Raw genomic sequence first — 21,586 nt, 5'->3', positions numbered from 1 at the left:
CCATGGGATGCATTACAACACAGCTTCTGAAGCCCCAGCCCCAGAATGTGGAGTCAGTGTTTCTAGGGCTGGGCCTGAGAGGAGGCATTGTTAACGAGCCCCAGGTGATGCTGCTGCTACTTGTCCACGGACCACACACTGAGCAGCTCTGTTCCAGAGCTTTGCTACTCAGTGGGCAGTCCGTGGATCAGGAGCCCTGGCATCACCCAGGAAATCATTAGAAATTAAAAATCTTGAGCTGTCTCAGACCTGTTACATCAGCATCCGTGTTTTAAAAAGGGCTCTAGGAAATCTAGTTGCACAGCAAGGATCGAAAAGCATTAACACGTAGGGTGCAGACGTGCAGCCCCTGGGCCAAAGTTAGCTGGCAGATGTATACCACCTGGCTTGCACAGTATTTTTTAAAATTTGGAATTAATTTACACTTTAAAATTGGGATTTCTGACTTCTCTTGAAAAACTGGAAGATCTAGCAATACTGGGCATCCGTTCTCACGTGGTGGTTCTGATCTGGATGAAATGGAGATGGAGGTCACGCTTTAAGGTCCATACCTCTGTTTTACACACGAGTTGTTCCTATACCCAGAGTTTCCTCAAGCAAGATCCCTGGAGCAGCAGCACTAACATCAGTGGGGAACTTGTTAGAAATACAAACTTTCAGGCCCCACTCTAGACCCAAACGCTTGATGAATTACCAGGCATTTCAGGAGAGAGTGGAATTCTGCGTGGATTTCACCAGGATCAAAATCCCTTCATGAGCTCCGTAATTATGTGGAGAAAGTTCAACCAAGATCCATGGGTGACTGATGTTTTGCAGGTGAGAGAGACCAAGGGAAAAGGCTTGTGTGTGTGGGATGGAGCCTCCACAGCTTGCTTCCTCCGGCAGCCCGACACCTCCCAGCTGCGGGCTCACCTCTGCGCCCATCCTGAGCCAACGAGCTGGGCTGAGACTTGGTGTCTGGGTAACCCACCCTGAGCCTGGGCGTTCACAGGCTCATAAGACAGACTGCTGCTACTTTCACCACATCAGCCCAATCCACATACAGCGTCTTCTGCCTCAGTTTCCCTAGCAGGCATTTGAGATCTGAATGGACAGATCCACAGCCAATGCCATTGCCATCTGCCTGTGCTGACTTTGGGTACTGCCTGCTGCCTGGGCTCCCCTGATCTCACCCTCTCCATTGGATTGGGCTCCTCAGGTCACGCTATTTCCTCAGCGGAGCCTGAAACTACCACCCCCGTTGAGACACTGTACATTTGGGACTGAGCCAGCTCTAGAGTGAGGTCAGTTTCCTTGACCCCTGCCTCTCTCCCTGTCTACACTGGCTGAATTCCTGGTGTCCCAAGATGCCTATGACCAGAGCCTGCCCAAGTAATAGCAGAGGACTGGGGACATATGGCCTTTGGAGGGGAAACTGTGATGTGACCACACACTATTCTTATGGTAAGAGACGTGGCTGCACAGAAAGTTCACACCAAGATCTTCTTTTTCTTGGTCGGGAGCAGAACATGCATAGAAACAGCAGTGAAAGCGAGGCTGGGAGAGAAAATGTTTTCCTAAAGGTGACGATAGATCCGTGTTGGGCTGAATTGCAGAAGGATTCCTCAGGAACTGTTGCTCTGGCAGTTTTTAAAGAGTGAGTCAGCAAGAATGACTCTGCCTCCTGGGATTCATTAGGTTTAATACTGATGAAAACAGGGTTGGACTATGTAATTTTTCAGAATTACTTCCAAGCAGAGGAGTCAGGCAATAATGATATTAATAATAATAGCAGTATCATCTTTTGAGTGACAGAAACTCTTCTAGGTTGTTTCTATACATTCTCAGGGCTCAGCAAACTTCTGCCATAAAGGGCCAGAGAGTAAATATTTTAGGTTTTGTGGGCTACATGGTCTCAGCTGTAACGACTCAAGTCTGCCCTCGAGACACAAAAGCAGCCACAGATAATAAGTAAACAGATGTACGTGCCTGTGTTCCAATAAAACTTTATTTATAAAAACAGATTTGGCACACGAGCTGTATTTGCTAACTCCTGCATTATCTATTGACCCCATGATACTGTGAAGTAGGTACTTTTACTGTTCCCCGTTTTACAGATAAAGGAACTGAGTCTCAGAGAGATGAGGTAACTCGCATGAGATCCCAGAGCAAAAAGTGGTTTCCAACTCAGTATTCCAACTCAAGATTTCCTACACTATCATGGCTGGGTGAACACTTTCATGCCCAGAGGAGTTTCATCATTCTGGCTCCTCATGTCCCAAGTTCAGTTCTTCAATTATTTCACAATTATCGGGCAGCCTCGACACAACTCTCATGGTCTATCATTTCATTTAACTATCAGGATGGCTGCAGGAGGTAGTTCCTGTTTCCCCATTTTGAGCCTGTGGTCCCCAGAGGATAAGGCAGGATTGTCAAGGTCCACCCTAAGAGAGCCAGCTGAGCTTGGAGTCAGACTCGGGGCTGTCTGAGCCTAAGTTCAGTGATCTTCCCTCCAGACCTGTTGCCTCCAGATTTTTAAAATCTTTCACAGTTTTTGAATTATCAAGTTGTACATGCCTTTTGTACAGGAATTGGAGTGATCATAAAGTTAATGACAAAAAATCACTCATGATCCACCACCCCAAAAATAACCTTTGCTACTAATCTGATGCTTTTTCTCTATCTTGATCCATGCTCATTCTCCCACACAATGACATACTAAATGAAATATTTCATATAATTGTTACTTATCACATAAGATTGGGGGCATTTTCTTATGTTATAAAATTTTAAGAAAATCACCATTTTAATGAGCACATATTTTTTCATCATTGGATATAAGAATTTTTTAACACTTTAGATACTTTCTATTTTTCTTATCATAAATGCTTTGATAACATTCTTGTACATAAGAGTATGAATCTCTGATTATTTCCCCAAGATAAATTCATAAAAGGAAAATTATTGTTTCAAAGCGTACTATATTTTAAAAGTTCTTTATGCATTATTGCAGATTGGGTTTTTTAGAAATTTGTACTCATTTATCATCCCATCAGTAGGTCAGATATACCTAAGCCCAAATCAACAATTTTTTTAAATTAGATAATTTTGTGGGCTAAACTATTACAGTTCTAGTTTGATTTTTATTAAGTAATGAGGCTTTGGGGTTTCTTATTGATTTGTCAGAGTTCTTTATATATTAAGGACTTGTTTTTCTGGCAAATATTACACCCAGGTTTTTATTCGCCTTTAAAATAAAAATAAACTCATCTCTATTAACTTGTCACCTTATTCACTTCAAAGCATACTCAGATCATTAGCATTCAACACATTCAGCAGCAAGAGGAGTAGGAACAACAAAGGGTTTCTTCTGTGAGTAGAATTTGCCAGGTGGCTCGGAATCACAAGCAGAGGCTTAGCCGCAACCCTCATCTCTCTGGTACAGACCGCAGACTTGCCGGGCTGTGCTTCCACACGTGTGATTCCAGGGTAGGAATCGGCCAGGACAGGAGGCAGCTCGGAGACACAGAGAGGACCTTTGAGGCTCATTATAAGCAGTGAGCAAGGAGCTGTCTTTGTTCAAAGAACAGCCGCAAGGCACTGAGCACCTCACCATTCTTTCAAATAAGGACAAGGAGGAGAAGAACAATGTCATGAAAACCTCTTTCAGAAGACTATGAAATTGAAGGCTGGCGAGAACTTCATTTTCATACTCTTGGGTAAAGGTAGAGAGAAAAATGCTTTCAGGCCTGCCGTTTTCTCCCCTCAATCCTCAAGATTATTTTGAGGAAAAATAGTCCTTCATGTCCGGTAAATCCCTTCTTTGGGAACAATAATATTTCACTTTATGTTAGATTGGGCTAAGGTGGCATTTCCAATCTTAGCACTAATGACAATTGGGGCTGGATAATTATTTGTTCCTGGAAATGAAAGAATGAATAAGTGAGTGATCCACTAGTTTGTACTTAAATATTTGAAGAACTGTGATATGAGAATTCACCTTTTGTCCCCCTTGTCGGTGCCTACAGCTGAATTAATTACAGGGAGAAAGATACTGGGATCCGTGTGAGGAGTCTCTGCCATAATGACAACTAGGCAACAACGGAATGGTCTCGCTCCAGGATGAATAAGCTCGTGCTCACTGGAGGCAGTCAAGGAGAGGCTGGATTGTTCTCAGGCAGCATGCTGTGCAAGACACTCACACAAAAGACAGGGAGTTCAAAGTTCAAGGGCATTTTCTATCCCTGAGAATCTATAAATCTGTGTTTCCTGCCATCTTTCTTTTTTAATATTTCATATTCAGGTATTATTTCCCCTACAGGAACTTATTTCTTTTAAAACAGAAGGCAAACTTTTCTAGAGTGCTCAAAAATCGTCACACACACTGCAAAAACTGGCTTTTTGGGAGCTCCACAGAGAAAACATGCTTGAAGAAGTAGAGTGAAGGATTTTCTGCAAAAAGTGACTCTATTTCCACTAGCTGAGGACGGGAAGATTTTCATGGTCCCTCTCGGATACCGTGGGGTTGACAATGGGCAATGGAGCCGGTTCAGTATGGGGAAGGGTGCAGCAAGTGTGTGTTTGGGGATACTGCCCTCCTAGACAGTGTCCATTATCAGTGCCACAATCTTTGTTGATGTTCCAAGCCTACCCCGAACTGAGGTCTTGCTTCCTGGAGCCCTGCATCTTCTGAAGGGCTGGCTCCTTTTCCTCTTCCCTCCAGAAGCCATGGTGACCAGAAGGCATGGCTTAGCAGGAGCTATGTTTCAGCAAAGGACATGTGTCAGCAGAAGATGTAAGTCAGCAGGACCCATGGATGAGCAGGAGCAAAGGTTCAGAAAGAACCCTGGATCTCTAGAAACCATGAGTCAGCACGAGCCATGAGTCAGCAGAGGCCACAGGTCAAAAGGAGACAGGTTTCAGTAGGAGCTTTTCTTCATCAGGAGCCATGGGTCCGTAGGAACTACTGTCAGCTGGAACCATACATCAGCCAGAGAGAGTCAGCAGTTGGTGGTGGGGTAGAGGATAACAGACACACAGGAAGAGGGCAGCACCAGACTTTGAGGTGGCTGATGCCATAAGCAAAAGCTACAGGGTACCAAGAAGCTGAGGAGAGAGCATTTAGTAACAATAGGATCAATAAAATGTAGAGAGTCAGTCAGTCACCGTTATGACGAGGTGGGGAGCAATGTGTTTCAGAGGGGGGCAGCATAGCCTAGTGTCTGTAGGAGCATGGAATCCTGGATGAGCTGATCTTGAACAACATTCTAGTCTCTGTGAGAACTGGCAGCTTGGCAATTGAGGTTCTTGTCTTTCCTAATTTCCCAGGTATTCTTAGCATAAACCCCTATTACTAAGTAGGTCTTTAGGTTGGATGCTAAAAAGGGAAATTCTTGAGACAAAGTATAAAGAGTTATTTTTTTAAGGTTCTTAGTATATATTGCTAAACGACTTTTCAAGGATTTGTATAAATTTGCTCTCTCCCACCTTCTAATTAAAATACTTATAAAAATGTATTCCAAAAGGTATGAAATTTTAAGGCAGGCCGAAAGCTGTTAGTATAGCTATCTATCAGGAGAAATCTCGAGTATAAAAAGTTCAGGTAGATGCTTGATGTAGAGCGAGAGGGCAAAGGAGACTGATATTTGCCATTGTGACTGTGCCTCTCTACCCTGTGAGTCAGAACTCTTTGGAGTTTCAAGGGAAAGAGTCCAATTCAATTAAGATTGGCTTATTTCAATAAAATAATTTCTAATGGCTTGTAGCTTGCACATCTAGACAGTAATGGGGTAGATTTCAGGTGCAGCTGGATCCAGGAGCTTGAAGATGTCAATCACGACAAACACATCAACTCTTTATGATCTGCCCCAGCTCTGATGGTTGAAAGCCCTGATTGGCCAGGTCAGGCCCCTGTCATGTGCCCACTCTTGGAGCCAGATAGATGTTGAGGGAATTCCTGACCCCCCATCCCACTCCAAGCTACATGACTTGGAAGAGATGGTTTTTAAATGGAGATCAAATAGGCGAATCAAAACAGATGACCACAGGCCCGTCTTACGGACATGGGGTCTTCAGGACACCCTTCAACTGGGGAGAAGCTGCATTTGAAAATGTTCAGAATGACTTGAATCTTCCCATCAGTTATTTCCATTTCATGCACCTTCTAGAATCTAGGCTATCATTTTCAATGTTACAATGTTACAGGCTGGGGAAGGAGGGGATGTACTTGCCTGTTACATCCAAGATGTGGAGTCCACAGAGATAACAGCCTGTGCCTGGAACAGCCATAGGAACAGTGCGTGGAAACTTCTTTGAAGCGTCATTGTAAATAACAGCATAATAGTCTGGTACTTTTTAAAGATTTTGTTTTTCCTTTTTTCTCCCCAAAGCCCCCAGGTACACAGTCGTGTATTTTTAGTTGTGGGTCCTTCTAGTTGTGGCATGTGGGATGCCGGCTCAGCATGGCCTGATGAGCGGTGCCATGTCCGCGCCCAGGATTCAAACTGGCGAAACCCTGGGCCACCAAAGCAGAGTGTGCGAACTTAACCTCTCGGCCACGGGGCCGGCCCCATTCCTTTTGTAACTTAATAAGAATGTTTGCCTCCTTTATGTATTCAACTACATAAGTCTAACATTTTTTTACCAAATGATTAAGCAATTATCTGCAAATTATTCTCCCCACAAACGTGAAATGCCACTTTTATCCGATTCTAAACTTCCGTATCATTATCTTTGATCTAATTCTAGACGCTCCAGTCTGTTCCATTGATCTGTGTATTCCTATGTCACCGGTTTGCTGTTGTATAATACATAGCAGTATCTATTCAAAGCTCCTTCCCCCTCATTTTCCCCTCAAAATTCTCCTCTCTGTTTCTGGCATAACATTCGCACAGATGACAATTAGGAACTTGTCATCAGGGTCCAGAAAGTCCTATTGGGATTAAGATTGGAGAGGATGAAGACTTTCCATCCAAGATTTGGATATCTGTTTTTTATTTATTCAAGTTTTTGCACACCTGTCAGGAAAATTTTATAACCTCATCGCATTAAAAAACAAAGAAAAAACTATTCTTCTGAAGTTCAGGTCATTCAACTCTGACCGCCTATTCTTTGCATATCCCTTTCATCGGATGACATTCTAGACTTTGCCTGGTTATTTATTTAATTCTTGGCACACATTTTTCCTCTCCGTCCCAGCCCCGTCGTCATCTGGGCTGGTTTCACTGGCCACGCCATGCATCTCAGGCCTGGGACTCCCTCATCTCCAGTAACCTGACCCTCCACTCCAGCTCAGCCATCCGCTGACCAGAGCAGCCTCCAGCTGGTCATCATGCTCACACTCTTCCACTCTACGTTACTAATTCAAGCACACAAACTTCCCAAGCTTCCAATTCACTGCCTCAAACATTTTTATTACTATGCTCTTTCACTTCTTAGGTACCACCAGTTCAGTGTTTCCTGGAGCCCTCAGGGCCCATTCAAGAGAAAGAAATCACACAACTTATTTGAACAGAAACAATTTAATACTAAAAAGTGTTAACTGGTATTGAGAAAGGAACAGGCAAAATTCTAACCTTAAGGGAGGGAGCAACTGCAGGAAGCAGCTAGTACCACTAGAAAGGGGAAAACAAAGGGAAGAAGTCGGGCGTGTTGAATCATGGAAGCTTGGAGGAGGGCCCGAGGGCCCAAGGGCCCAGGGCCCAGATCTCAGAGGAGGGGCACTGCTGGCTGCTGCGGCTGCCTTGGAGAAGGTGCCATGAAGCTGGTTCTGAGAGGCTGGAAGAGCTGCAAACTGGGCTCAACTGCAGCTTCCGGAAGGAAGCGTCACTGACAACACGGTGAAGCACTGCAAGGGTGATGGTCGCAACAACAACGGGAACACGGGAATGAGCAAGTCCCTTCTCCCACCTTCAGCCTTGCAATCATCCTCTAGTGTTCTCTGTCTCTCTCTCTCCCTCTCTCCCTCTCTCTATTGGGACAGTCTAATAAGAAACTGGCTGGCCATGCAGAAATGTCATTTTCAGATTACCAGTCCCAGCTCCAGGTGAGTTTGAAGCTGGGGCAAGAACGTAATAATGAACCAACTCTGACTTTCTTTCCATCCATCATCCCGGCCTGCCTTCACTTGCTTGTCTGTCCAGCCTGGATTAACCGTCCAGCACTTCAGTTTACTCTCTGGCTGGTATCATAAACTCATTAGCTTCCAGAGAGCAGACTGGTATCACCGATCACCAGCCCAACACTGCCCGACATCTTACCACATTTCTCCAGGCAGCTCGTTTCCCCACACTCTGCAGACTGCTTTAAATCTCTGCTCTTCTCAAACTTCCACCTCCCCTTTTTTCTTTTGCTAGCTTCTGCCTCAAAGATAGAAACTTCTTCTCAACTTTCTGCTAACAAGCCAATAACTGCACCCACCCCCACCCATCCTGTCTCCTCTGTCAGAAAGGTGGTAGTCCTCTGTGTGAGGCCATCACCTGCTCCTCTTTACTGCATCCCATTTGCTTCTTTCTGGGAATTTGAAGATCCACCTTTCCCCACTTGATTCTGTATCTTTGCTCTCTCCCTGTTTACCAGGTCCTTGCCTTTGGAGTTTCATAAATTTTAACTTTAGTCACTAATTTTTGAACAAATTACACTCAGCAAAATGGTAAAGCCACTTTAGAAAATAATTCGGGAGTTATTGTAAAAATAAACATACAATTATCATATAATTCAGCAACCCCACTCCTGGGTCTTTACCCAAGACAAAGAAGAACATGTACACACAAAAATCTGCGTGTGAATGTTGATTGTAGCTCTCTCTTCACAATCGTCAAAAACTGGAAATGATACAAGTGCCCTTTGGTGAATGCATAAAGAAACTGGTACGTCCATACAGGGGGGATACTGCTCAGCAATAAAAAGGAATGAATCGTTGAGACACACAACAATGTGGAGGAATCTGAAATGCATTTTGCCAAGGAAAAGAAGACAGACTCGGAAAGGGATTTACTGTGTGATTCCATTTACATGACATTTTGGAAAAGGTGACATTATAAGGACAGAAAAAAGATCAACAATTGCCATCAGGAATTCTTTTGAAATTAGGTAGATAAGCCTTTTCCACTAAAAAAATGGTCACAAAAGGCTCTTTTGGATCTTACCCTCCCCTGCACGCTACTGCCACTGTGACTCTGACTTTCATAGCAAATTTTATCCAAACAGTTTGTCTACGCCCATCTTTTCCACTCCTCTCTTTCCACTCACTCCTCAAGCAACCTCACTCTTGCTCCAGCATTGTCAAACTCACTGAGCATTTCTCTGTACTCGTCTCTCTCATCCTTGCTCAGCAGCAGCCCCAAACAGTTGACTCTCCCCTCTTCACTCAGTTTAGGGAAGAGTCTTCCTGCCTAGACGGGGCAAAGTCAGACTCTACCCTTGAGTCGGCGTCTGCCACAGTTCATGCCACAGGCTAGGAATGAACCAGTGAACATTTCTGGAAAGGAGCTTTGGGACAAGTAGCTAGAAAAGGTGGCACTATCCCAAGTTTTCAGAAAAATTCTGTTACCTCCACTGCCTTGCACTTTATGTTTCCCTGTAAAGACCTTCCTACCGTGTATCATCAACCGTGGAAGAACAAGACAAAAATGAATTGTAATTGCACAAAAACTCACAAGGGCCTCTTATTTATTTATTTAAATTTTCCCCTCTAAGTACATTTCCCAGAAGGATGGACTTCTTCTATTGAACCTTGAAGGAGACGCCTTTTCGTCCCTGGGACGGGTCAGATTCTGGATTTGTTGCATGTTCTGTGTATCTTCTTTGAAACATTGGTGCTGAACCACCGAGCAGCAACATTACTCATTATCCTCAGGGGGTAAAGCAGTCGAAGAGTCATTAAGGACTCTCCATTTGGAAAGCAGCCACTGCCCAACAAAGGGCCTCTTCTTGCCTCAGCCAGGAGGAGAGGCACAGTCAGGGCCCTGGGGGCCTCTCTGACTCGAACCCGAGCATCACTGATGTCCTGGAGACTCCACTAAAGCAGGCGTACCCCTAATCTCACCCAGTGACAAAGCTGAAGCAGAAGTCTGCTGAAGTGCCAACAGTTTATTTTTATCTTTTCTTTAATAAGAACTTGGTAGGCTTTTCTTTGTTTTAGGGCATGGTGCTACTATAGGGCAAGAAGGTGGAATTGGCTTAATCATGCAGCAGAGCCAATGGGATTTAAGGGACTTAAATATCCCCCCCCATCAGCCTATCTTCCATGCCTAAAATTCCACTGTTGAATATACATTAAATACCTTATGACATTAAGGAGTTGTGACCTAAGAAAAACAATGAGAGGGAGGGAAAATTCATTGAACCTGATATACTAGCTAGACCATACATGCAAAGTGCTCAGTACAGTGTATGAAGGATAAAAAGGACTCATAAATAGTAGCTGTTATTTCTATTACTAATAACTGCTGGACCGTTCACTAAGCCAATGTTTCTTGACCATCTACTTGGTGTTAGGATACCTTGCTAGATGTTGATTAAATTGCCAGAATCTGTCTCAAAAGGCTCCTGTGATCAGGGCAAGAAACCGCTCAGATAAACAATTAGAATTCACCCTCATAAGTGCTCTCTCTAATAGGACACTGAGTACCAGGTGGGAGTGCAGGAGGGAGAAGCCTGCGGTGCTTGTGCAGATGGGACACTGTGCAGGAGGGACGGGTCAGGAGGAACATTTAGGGCGCTGCCAGGTGAGAATGAGGGGAAGGGTGTACTGGGCTAAGACTGCATGCAAAAGGCAAGAATGACATGAAAAAAAAGAAGGCAGGAAAACAGAGGAACAATAATGAGTTCAATGTGTTCAGAGCACAGATTTCATCAAGGGCTAGAGAAGAAAATGGGATTGGAAAAATATCCTAAAGGAGGAAGTGCTATGCCTGGTGAACGGACTTAACCCAATAAGAAACATGGGTCCAAGTGCAGATTTTTAAGCAAGAACACAATAAAATCTACTGTTTGGAAAGACACATTCATTGATATCAAAGGACGGGGGTCAGCAAACTATGGCCTATGCGCCAAGTCCAGTCCTTTGTCGTTTTATTTTCCGGCTCATGAGCTAAGGATGATTTTTGCATTTACGCACGGTTGAAAACCAATCAAAAGAACGTATTATGGCACAGGAAAATTAAATGCAATTTAAATTTCAGTGTCATCCATAACGTTTTAGTGGAAAACGGCCTTGCTCATTTGTTTACACCTTGCCTATGGCCACTTTTGTGCTAAACAGCAGAGATCATTAAAAGTATTTACTATCTACCCTGCACAGAAGATGTCTGCCAACCTCGGGTTAAAGGATATAGCTTAGAGCAGAGAGAGAAGAGAAGGCAGGGAAGCCAGCGTGAAGGGCAGAGGGAGAAGCTTCAGCCATGTTTCTCCAACCTGAGTCATGTACAAATCCCCCTCCGAAACTGCTCCAGGAGCTCTAGTGTCACTTGAATTACTTTTATTCAAACATAAATTAAATATTTACAAACAGACATCCTGGTAAAACTTCCTTATTCTTTTAGCTCTTACACAACTCTAAAACCAAAACAAACTTAAAAATCAAGTACAAACAAAACTACAAGACCAGTCCATTTCACGTTAACGTCCTTAATTTAAGGTGAGGGACGATGTCTTTCGGCTGCAACCAGATGTCTGCGTCGAGGTCCCAGGCCAGCCCCAGATTCATCTGAGTGTGAGTGCAGGTGTCTGCTACCACGTCTGGGTGATGACAATGATCTCACAACCTTCTCTGGGTGCAAGCACTCCAGACACCTTCATTCACGTAGAATGGCGTTGGCAACATTTCTGCAAAGGGTCAGATGATAAACATTTTAGGCTTTGCAGGCCCCTGCTACAACCACTCAATTCCGCCATCCTAGCTCAAAAGCCCTCACAGACAGGCCATAAACGGGTGGACGTGGTTGTGCTCCAGTCAAACTTTACTGACAGAACAAGCAGTGGCCAGAATTAGCTCAGAGGCTCTGGGTCAACCTTTGTTCCAGGGCAAAGTGGAAAACTGGTGGGATTTCTGTTCAGCTGTGGACACACCCTCGACAGGCCAGGAGACCGCTGTGGAAGGAGGAGTCACTGCCACGGCCACCCATTGGATGTATTCACAACGACAGGCTACAGGCTGGACTGGGGCCACAAGCCTGGACAGCAGACAGCGTCACAGCACTATCACCTCTTCACTTCACATCTGTATTCAAACCAGCTCACAGCAAGAATGACTATCTTGCCACTTCCCTTGGCCCAGAATGGGGTTTCCACCCACCGGCCCTCAACCTCAGGAGGCTCAGAGATGCCTGCAGGTCCTCACCACTTGGTTCCTGCTGGGACATCCAGAAGGGCCGGGTAATTATGGACTTTGCACATTAGCCACCAGAGTCCAATGCATACTGACAGAGTCTGAGCGCCATGCCGTTATAGTTCTGAATCTCAAAACGCAGTAAGAAAGGAAACTTGGCAACAGTCTTTTTAATTTGGTACCTTTTTACCCACACTGCGAGGCATTTGGGATCAGAGTGCTGCTTCTCTTTATGAAGCTCTTCTATATACAGAATCACAGCCTACCTTTAACTTGGAGCCTGACACTCGAGACAATTTCATTATTATTATTACGCTTCAATTTTAGACAAAAAACACATTTTGAAAGAAAAAAGTGCCAAGAAATACTATAACTTGGATAAGAAACAGTCTCATTTATTAGAGTCTTTCTTGTAGGGAAGAAAACTTCCCCACACACGTCCCCTCACCTGGCTACTCTTCTCTTCCCAAGACAGTCAATTCAGGGAAAAAAGAGGAATAAAATCTGACTCTGGGGGCCAGCCTAGTGGCGTAGTGGTTAAGTTTGTGCACTCTCCTTCAGCAGCCTGGGGTTCACAGGTTCAGATCCCAGGAGTGGACCTCCACATTGCTCACCAAGCCATACTGTGGCAGTGTCCCACATACAACAAATGGAGGAAGACTGCCACAGATGTTAGCTCAGCGACAGTCTTCCTCAAGCAAAATAGAGGAAGACTGGCAACAGACGTTAGCTCAGAGCTAGTCGTCCTCACAAAAAAAAAAAAGAAAGAAAGAAAAGAAAAGAAAAGAAAAGGAAAAACCTGATTCTGGTGTGTGTGTATAAACTCGTCATCCTGGTGAACGGATGGATGGATGGCTATTTACCAACCAGACGAGGAGGCTGAGTCCTCCAGTGAGGCTTCGGGTGTGTTCTCCTGGGTGTTCCTGGACAAACTGCACTCCATTGCTCACGACCATCCTTACACGGGCCAGGCTCTATGCCAGGCACTGGTCAACTAGAATGGATGACAAGAGGGGCCTTGCCCTCAAGGAGATGGCACTGGAGTGGGCACCACCAGAGTCTTAGTTTTAGTTACGTGCTTACTGTGTGCCAAGCACTATACACACAATTTCTCTGGGAATACTAATGACACCCCCATTGAACAGACATGATCATCTTGTCTTTACAGATAAGGAAACTGAGACTCACAGAGGTTAAATGACCTGATGAAGGACAGACAGCCAGTCAGCGGCAGGAGCAGGTTTCGACCCTGTGTGGCCTAATCTCGGAGCTTCTGTACTTCCTCCTGCAGAAGCTGGACACCTAAGCAGACAATTCCACGACATCCATTATCCTACAGCAGGGAGAGCTGAAGCAGGGGCTCTGGGGGCAGGGGACTTGTGAGGGTGGTGGGCTATTTAGAGTACTCTAGAACAAACTGATTAGGACACATGACTCATGAGTGGGACCTGAGCAAAGCCCAGCTTCTGAACCCAGTGGAGCACTTTGCTAAACATCCCACTTTAGAGCACTTGGGACTGTCTTGGAGGGAAATAAAACCACCAACCAGGCTTTCCTCCCAGAGATCCCCGTGGCTAACTGCCTCACCTCTTTCAAATCTGCTTTCAAACATCATCTTCACAAGAAGCTACTCAACCACCTTATTTAAGCTGCACCTTGCCCCCTCACCATCGCTCTGATTTCTTTCCCTGCCCTCCTATTTCTCTGTTGCACTGTTTTCACCTTCCAACCTATGGTACTATGTAAATTACTTACTCACTACGTTTACTGCTTATTCTTATTGTTTACTACTCAAATCCTTTCTTTAGAACATAACGTCAACGACAGGAGGAACTGGTGTCTGTTTTGTTCACAACCAGATCCCAAGTCCCTAGAAGAGTGCTGTGTATACAGCAGGTGCCAATAATATTTGTTAAATTAATAAACGAGTGAAGGAGTGGTGAAAAACAGACTGCGGATGTAAGACTGGGCTGAATGATTTTGGCAGCCCTTCCCAGCCCTGGCGTTCGGCTCCCACATACAGGAAAAGCATCCTTCCATTTGGGATTCAGGGACACTGGAAGCAAGTTCTCACCCGTCTAGAGACATGATTGAGGTCTCACCTGGATTGTGCTTTCGAATGTGGATGAGACCATCATGTTCAATAAACTCTCATCCTTGGTCTCCCGTGCTTGTCTTCACTCTAGTCTTGTGCTCTCGTGACATGGGCAGTTAAAGAAGAGAATGTAGGGGTTGCCCTGTGGCCGAGTGGTTAAGTTCATGTGCTCTGCTTTGGCAGCCCAGGGCTTCACCGGTTCAGATCCTGGGTGCGAACATAGCCCTGCTCATCAAGCCATGCTGAGGTGGCATCCCACATGCCACAACAAGGACTCACAACTAAAACATACAACTACGTACTGGGGGGCTTTGGGGAGAAGAAGGAAATAAATAAGTAAATAAATAGAAGAAGAAGAGAATTTAGTGCACACAGCAAAATCCCCCACATCTCAATGGCAGGCAGAACAAACTCTGTGATTTGAGTATTTTTGTGAAAATTCATAGGAGTGTCTTTGTGTCTGAATTAATATAATCTTAAAATTTACAAGAATCCAGTTTCCTTTTTATAAGGTTTCTATAACACATGTGTCAAGTGTCTAGCTTTGAAAGGACCTCATAATTATTTCACTTACAACTTCCTCTGGGTTAATTATGGGAGTCTAAGAGTTGGACGAGGGGACAAGAGTAATACAGTTCTTGACATGCCATCTGAATGCAGGCTGAATGCGGTCTGTAACAAAGCCTTCCGGTTTTCCTTTTACTGATGATGTTGTCTTGTCCCCTTATCAGGGTGAGGAACACTCCACTTCTTTACAGGTTCAAACTGAATTCCAAATTCTGTCTGGAGCACATTTGGGTTTCTACCAGGCCCACTTTCTATTTCAATCCGAGGGGTGGGAGAGATGGAGGGTACCAAAATTTATTCCTGTGTGCTCAAATGTGATCAAACCTCGAGCTCTCACTTGACAGTTAATGTCAAAGAACAACTTTAGCGTCGTCTCTTTCGGTATTCATTCCTTTTTAATGCACATCCCTCTGGTTTCCAAAGCCAGAAAAATCTGCGGTTCATTCTAGATTATTCCCCCTGCCGTAACCCCTTCCCTGGCTATCATTTTGTCAAGTTCTGTCAGTTTACATCTAAATATTTCTTGAATTCGTCCATTTCTCTCCATCCTCACTATGGCTGCCTCGATTATGGCTGCCACACTGTTCTGCTGCTAAGGTCCAAAATCTTGAATGAGGCCTGTAAATAGGGTGACCAATTCATCCAGGTTTGCCTGGGACTGTCCCAGTGTTAAATCTGAAAGTCTTACACGCCAGGACCCTCCCCCTAGTCCTGGCCAAACTGACACTGTTGGCACCCTCCCTGTAAGTCTTGGAAACTCTCTGCTTCCTCTGTTCACTGCAGCCCCACTCACCTTCTTCCAGTGACTTGGACTTTCTTACCTCAAGACCTTCACACGGGCTGGTTTTCTCCCTGGATTGCTTCTGCAGTCACTCTTTGTCTGGTTAACTCATCCTCCTCTCCCAGATGCTGGCTCAAACGCCACATCTTCAGATAGCCTTTCACGACCCAGCATCCAGCCCCAAGTTAATTTCTGACCTTGCTCCAGCCTCTCGCTGTATTCTTTACTTTGCCTTCACATCTCTCAATTAGTGGGTTATATTTTGTCTGTGTAGTTACGTGTTTAAAGAAGCACTTTCTTCGTTAAAATTCAGCTCCTCAAAGGCAGACAATGTGTCTGTCTATACAGCTGTTTGTCCCCAACACCTTGCCCAGGACCTGGGAAGCATCGAGCCTTCTATAAATACACTCTCAATACATTTACTTTGTACGTGTTTTCCTTTTCCCCTGATTAAACTTACAAGACCTCTTTCTATCCTCCCTCCATCCCTTCTTGCCTTTCTGGTCTCTTGCTGTCTCTCCTTTCTTGCTCTTTCTTTCTTTTCAAGAAACAACTCTTGGAATTAAGTGTTAATGCTACTGTTTTTATGATTTCTTGAACCAATATTTTCTGCTTTTATCAATATTATTTCCTTCATCTAATTTTCTTAGGTATGTTCTTTATTTTAGTTTTTGAGCTCTCAGGCCCATTTGCCAGCTCTCTCTTCCTCCCACCTGCTTTAGCTAGACTGAGCCTACACTTTTCCTCAATAGACAGAGCTGTGTCACTTCGTCACTCTTTTGGCACCCTTTGTTTTCTCTGTGGGATATGCCCTTCGTTTACTAATCTAACAAATATTTAATGGCTACCTCCCCACCTTGTGTACTGAACTAATAATTCTTTAAGATCCAGCTCAGCTGTTCCTTGACTGTAACGCTTTCCTGCCTCCACCCCCACTGAGTTCATCCGCCGCTCTGTGCCACACCCCTACCTGGAGTGGACATCCGTTATAGTACTTACGTTGCGTTGTAACACTTTATTCATACTCCATCTTCCCCACTGACCTCTGAGCTCCATGATGACAGTGTCTGACCTCTGTGTCTACTTTGAAGGAGGCTGAGATTCTGGAGGAAAGGGACACACATAATTAGCATGGCTCTCTCTACAGCTTCATCCTCCTAAGAACTAAACAGACCTTCTAAAAAAAATACATAGAATAAGTCAACAGGAAAATGAGCAAGGAGATGAAGAGACAGAAAAAAATACTGTGTCAGGGAGCATGTACATTTTCAACTTGATTAGATAATACCAAGAGAAATTTCTTTATTGGAGGAAAGAAGAAAAACAAGAGAGGGGCAAATACAAAAATGAATTTGATGTAGATGAGAGAGATTTTGAGAAAACTCACACTGATGGACTTGGTCCCCACAAAACATGATTTTGCCGAGTTTGGCAGTGGGGATGGAATACGGACCTTGATCAGAGTGGAACAGGTTTGGAGTACTTTAAGAATATGTTGTGGTCAACCAGTGAAGGATTGAGGACGTTAGAACCATCAAAGGGCCAACTAGATAAAGAGCAAATAACTCTTGTGATTTTATTCGGTGCGGCCTGACATTCTAGATATTGAAGGGGGTAATGAGTGGCACGGCTGAGGATGGGAAGGCAGGGGTCATGGAAGTTCACAGAGGCAAGGGCATCAGGGATGCTCACGAGAACCAGCAAAGTGGCTAACCTTGGGCTGAAACAAGCAAGGCCAGAGAGGTGTGAGCACGGAGATCCTGAGCTAGACAGACAACAGGTTCCAGGGGAAAACAGAGCTGAAGAGGTGGAAGAAGTCACTGTGATCAGTCGTGAAGATTTCAGAATTCACACTAGGTTTAGGGTAGGTCCACATCAGGGTTTCATCATCTCGCTGGCCAATAACATGCTTTCATGCCATTTGATGGAAATGAAATACAAACTATGAGATAGTAAAAGAAGAAAACTGGCTAAAGAGTTTTTCAGTCCCTGCAGTGTCTATCAAATCCAATGCCAAGTACTATTCAGGTCTTATCACCTCCCTTGTTCCTGTGTTCTGGCTCCAGTCAGGACACCCCTGGGCCCAGAGCTCCTGAGGTTCATCTGGTGATGGGGCAGGTGTCAGAGTGACTGTCCTAGCTTTCACGGGAGCCTTTGTTAAGGGGCAGCAGGGAGAGAGGGGCCCCTCCTCTTTAATGGTGGTATCAGAACATAGGCTTCTTTGATCTTGTCTGGAATACTGATGGATAAAACTCTCTATGCATTTTATAGGAATATAAAAGACACACAAGAATGATTTTTAAACACACGAAGCTTTAAGCTACAGATCTGCAGACACATTTTCCCCTTCCTTATTGCCTATCTCTAGCCTTTCTGGGAGGAAACACACATCTTGGTGTTGCTTTCTTTAAAACAAGAGAAAGCAGTCAAAACAGTTAATCTCACACACTTCCTGTGATAGGGAAAAGGCAGCACACGCTGCTGTAGGAGGAGACCTTGGGAGCAGAGCCAAAGTAGAGGATTTTCCCAATGGGTCCCCATAATGATGCTCTTGGAGGAGGAGAGACTCAGAGTCACCCAAAGGTCCAAGGCGAGGCCAGGCCCATGAAGGACTCAAGTGGATGGAAGTGATGGTCACATTCCGTGAAGAGCCCAAGGAATCATAGCCAGAAGATAAGGGGTGGAGGTGGCCCTGAGGTTAATGACAGGAGAAGACATAAGAAGGACAAACATACAGGGGCCTATGGTCAAGGTTGGAAACTTCAGCAACTAAGATGGTGGTGTCATAAACAGAAAAGAAAGATGCAGAGAGAAAAGCAAACCTGCACTGGAAATAAGGAATCGGCGGAACTAGTCTGCCTGAGACTATCAGGACACGGTTTCTTCAACTGCGGGTGCGAGAAGCTGGGAAAATCAGAGAGGGGATCACAACCCTGATCACCTTCAAATTCCAATTTAACAGACACCCAAGCTCCATCTTCTTCCTAAGACAGCACATCAGTGCCTCTGTATCCTTAATTGTGCATCTGGAAAATCACATTCTAAAGCAGCCATTGTGGTGGCTGACATGGAGGGCCTATAGTAATCACGTGACAGCTGTGAGAGCTTTGGTCTTGCAGACCCTCAAACACCTGCCATTTCTTTCCCCCACCTCTCCCCTTCTGTTAGCAACATTCACAGTTGGAAAGATTTAAATCCCTTCATGTGAGTTACTGCACACATGCCAAGTAGATGCTCAGTGGTCACCTCGTTCACTCACCATCTGCCAACTTTGCAGGATGTGTGAGTTGAGTTCATGCCTCAAGAAAATGTCACAATTGTTAAATCTCAAGAGTCACCTCCAGATAATCTAAATTTTAAGTACTGAATGTGTAAGTGACACAGGACTGGTGTTTAAAAACATTTGCATAGGAACTCAATTCGAAACCATCCTGTGGGGCTCAGGCCATTGAGTCAATGTCTCCAGAGGCTCTGGCTCTTCAAACATGAATTCCTCCTGTTTCATTAGTTTGTGCTATTGCTGTGGCTCCCAAGGCGTTACCTTTGGGCCAAGAGACTTAACCATGGCATTGAGCTTTCAACTGTGTAGGAAATAAACTCAGAAACACCCATCCTTAACCAAATTTGTTTCACTTCAGGGAAAGAACAGATACGGGGTTCTTAAAAATTAACGAGTGGCATTTATATTGAATTTTAGATTCAATGATTTTACTAAAGCCTCTAAAAAATACCCCTTTTTAGCAGGTCAAAGAGCTCTGCTTCAGAAATGACAGCACAGCCTCCCGGTGAACTGCTTGTGTGCAGTGTCTCTTTTTCTTCTTCCCCTTCCACCTCCTAGAGAAGCTCTTCAGGAGTCTCAGACGGGGGGCTGCTGTGTGGCCAGTTCCAGGGGGACTATTCACATCCGAGTCCATTCACGTGACTCTCCATCACTGTTAGTGGCGCAGGGGTCAGAGAAAAAACTTGTCCTCGCTGTGTAAATACACAGACAAACCTCTTAAAGAAAGCTTTCTCAGTACCTTAGGTCAGGCTTCCCAGAAGCAGGGCCTGAGACAGTGATTCTGGTGAAAAGGATTTATTGGAGGAGGGCTCTCTGGAGGGGGTGCAGTGTGAGGGAAGCAGCAGACAGGAGAAGAACATTAAGCAAAGGGGCTGTCTCAGCTGGAGACTAACATCCCTCGTATCCCAGAAGGCTCTGGTCCACCTTGAGGCCAGGCTTCCGGCTTTTTGTGCCCCAGTCAATCATTGGCCACTGACTGTCCCCTGCCGCCAGGAGTAACCTCCCAGGCAAGGCAGCTCCATTTGAGCAATGAATACTCACAGCAACTGAGGAAAGAGTGTGCTACCAGTGAAGGGGACCCGGGCAGGGCACCAGCAGCATCCACTACACTTGGGGAAGGAAGGGAAGATCAGAAAAGCAGAGAGGGCCTCTCCGAGCAAGTGGCATATAAGCTGAGTCCAGAAGGATAAGTAAGAGCCAGGGTAAGTAAGAGACTTGGAGGAAAAGCACGGAGAATGGTGAAGGGAACAGCACTCGCAATGGCCCTGGGGTAGAAAAGAGAATATGGACCTCCTTTCCTCTTCATTCAAGGTGTTCTGGCCTCTGATTCTGGGTTGGAGGGAAGTGTGTAGTGGTATTCCTGTAAGGCAAATGCAGGGCAGGCAAAGAGTTTTGTACTTTGGGCTTCTGCAAAGGACCCAACAGATTTGTGGAAGAAAACATTATGAGTAAGCACTGGGCCCTGAAGATTGCTGGTCTCACCTTTCACGTGCTCTCATCTCTGTACAAAAGTATATTTATCTGTTTTAGGGAGATAAGTGAAGATTCCTTGCCTGGAAACTTTACAAACGTCCAGGAAGGCCAAGCTCTTGGTCTGCAAGGGTGTAGCGTCTCCTGTTCTCAAAAGGGTAACATGGACCATCCCTCCCAGGTATGACATCCTATGTGCCACCTAATGATTTGTGGCACCCAAAACTCAATGAAGATAGAACATAGACAGACAGATAGATGGAAGACCAGGGTGTTCAAATACAGTTTTCTGGCATATGAATTCTGAGACATCAAAACCTCCCTAGGAAGTGAAACACCTGAAGTGTCTAATGAAGTGGAAGGCACTGGGAAGAACTGACCCTGTGTCCCCTCAGTGTCCCAGCAGGGGCTGTTTGCATGAGCGTATTCAACTCAGCAGGAACCGAGCAAGGCAAGTGGCTGCAAAGGGGCAACTGGTAGGTGAGAAGGGCCTCCATTTTGTTTGCAGATAAAAGCTTCTCAGGACATATTTCTTGGATAGTGAATAAAGAGCCCATTGAGGGCTGGACTCTCACCAGCCACTGTAAAGACAAGCTGAGAAGAGAAGAAACAGAGAAAAAGATAGGATAACAAAGGGGGATAGGAGATTTATGGGCTTAGAGCTCCAAATTTAAACATGAGATATGAGAATATCAACTAAAGATGGTGATTTGGGGACTAATATATACGAAGGTCCTTAAAAATGCCCCCCAAAACCATCTTGTATTTTAAAAAGAATGAATCCGTCGTAATGCTAGTAAACTGGAATGGCAGTCAGCTGGAGGACATCTTGAAGAAATCCGAGAAGACAGAAAGCAGATAGATCTGACTGATGAAAACAGATCACAGAAAGATGTAGACCAAAATGCTGGAGAAAAGAGGGACCCTTCCCACAGGGGTCCTTTGAGAGCTCCAAGCTCCTAGTCCACAAACATCAAGGACAGAGATGAGACAGGGCACAAGCATGAAGGTAACTGAAATTAATCACAGGCCAAGTCCTCCCCCAAGGTCTGTTTCCTGACTTTACATCTTTCTCCTCTCTCTCTC

At 44.9% G+C, this 21,586-nt stretch overlaps 1 protein-coding gene and 1 long non-coding RNA gene across 3 annotated transcripts in view; one reads left to right on the top strand and one right to left on the bottom strand.

Annotated features, from left to right (window-relative positions):
• The window catches only part of LOC138921107 (zinc finger protein 892-like), a 101,922-nt gene that overhangs the window by 24,158 nt on the left and 56,178 nt on the right, over nucleotides 1-21,586 (top strand). The window lies entirely within an intron of this gene.
• On the bottom strand, nucleotides 11,444-16,857 carry LOC102150574 (uncharacterized). Of its 2 annotated transcripts, none has more exons than XR_011433390.1 (3): nucleotides 16,750-16,857; nucleotides 13,496-13,609; nucleotides 11,444-11,805 (listed from the first exon to the last, which is right to left on the bottom strand). It is a non-coding gene; the product is annotated as an uncharacterized lncRNA (long non-coding RNA). The 2 variants fall into 2 exon arrangements; XR_011433389.1 differs by having other exon boundaries at nucleotides 14,410-16,853.

The sequence above is a fragment of the Equus caballus genome, chromosome 27 (assembly GCF_041296265.1).
Source record: "Equus caballus isolate H_3958 breed thoroughbred chromosome 27, TB-T2T, whole genome shotgun sequence".
NCBI classification, from domain to species: Eukaryota; Metazoa; Chordata; class Mammalia; order Perissodactyla; family Equidae; genus Equus; species Equus caballus.
This window is presented reverse-complemented; position numbering and strand designations above follow the sequence as displayed.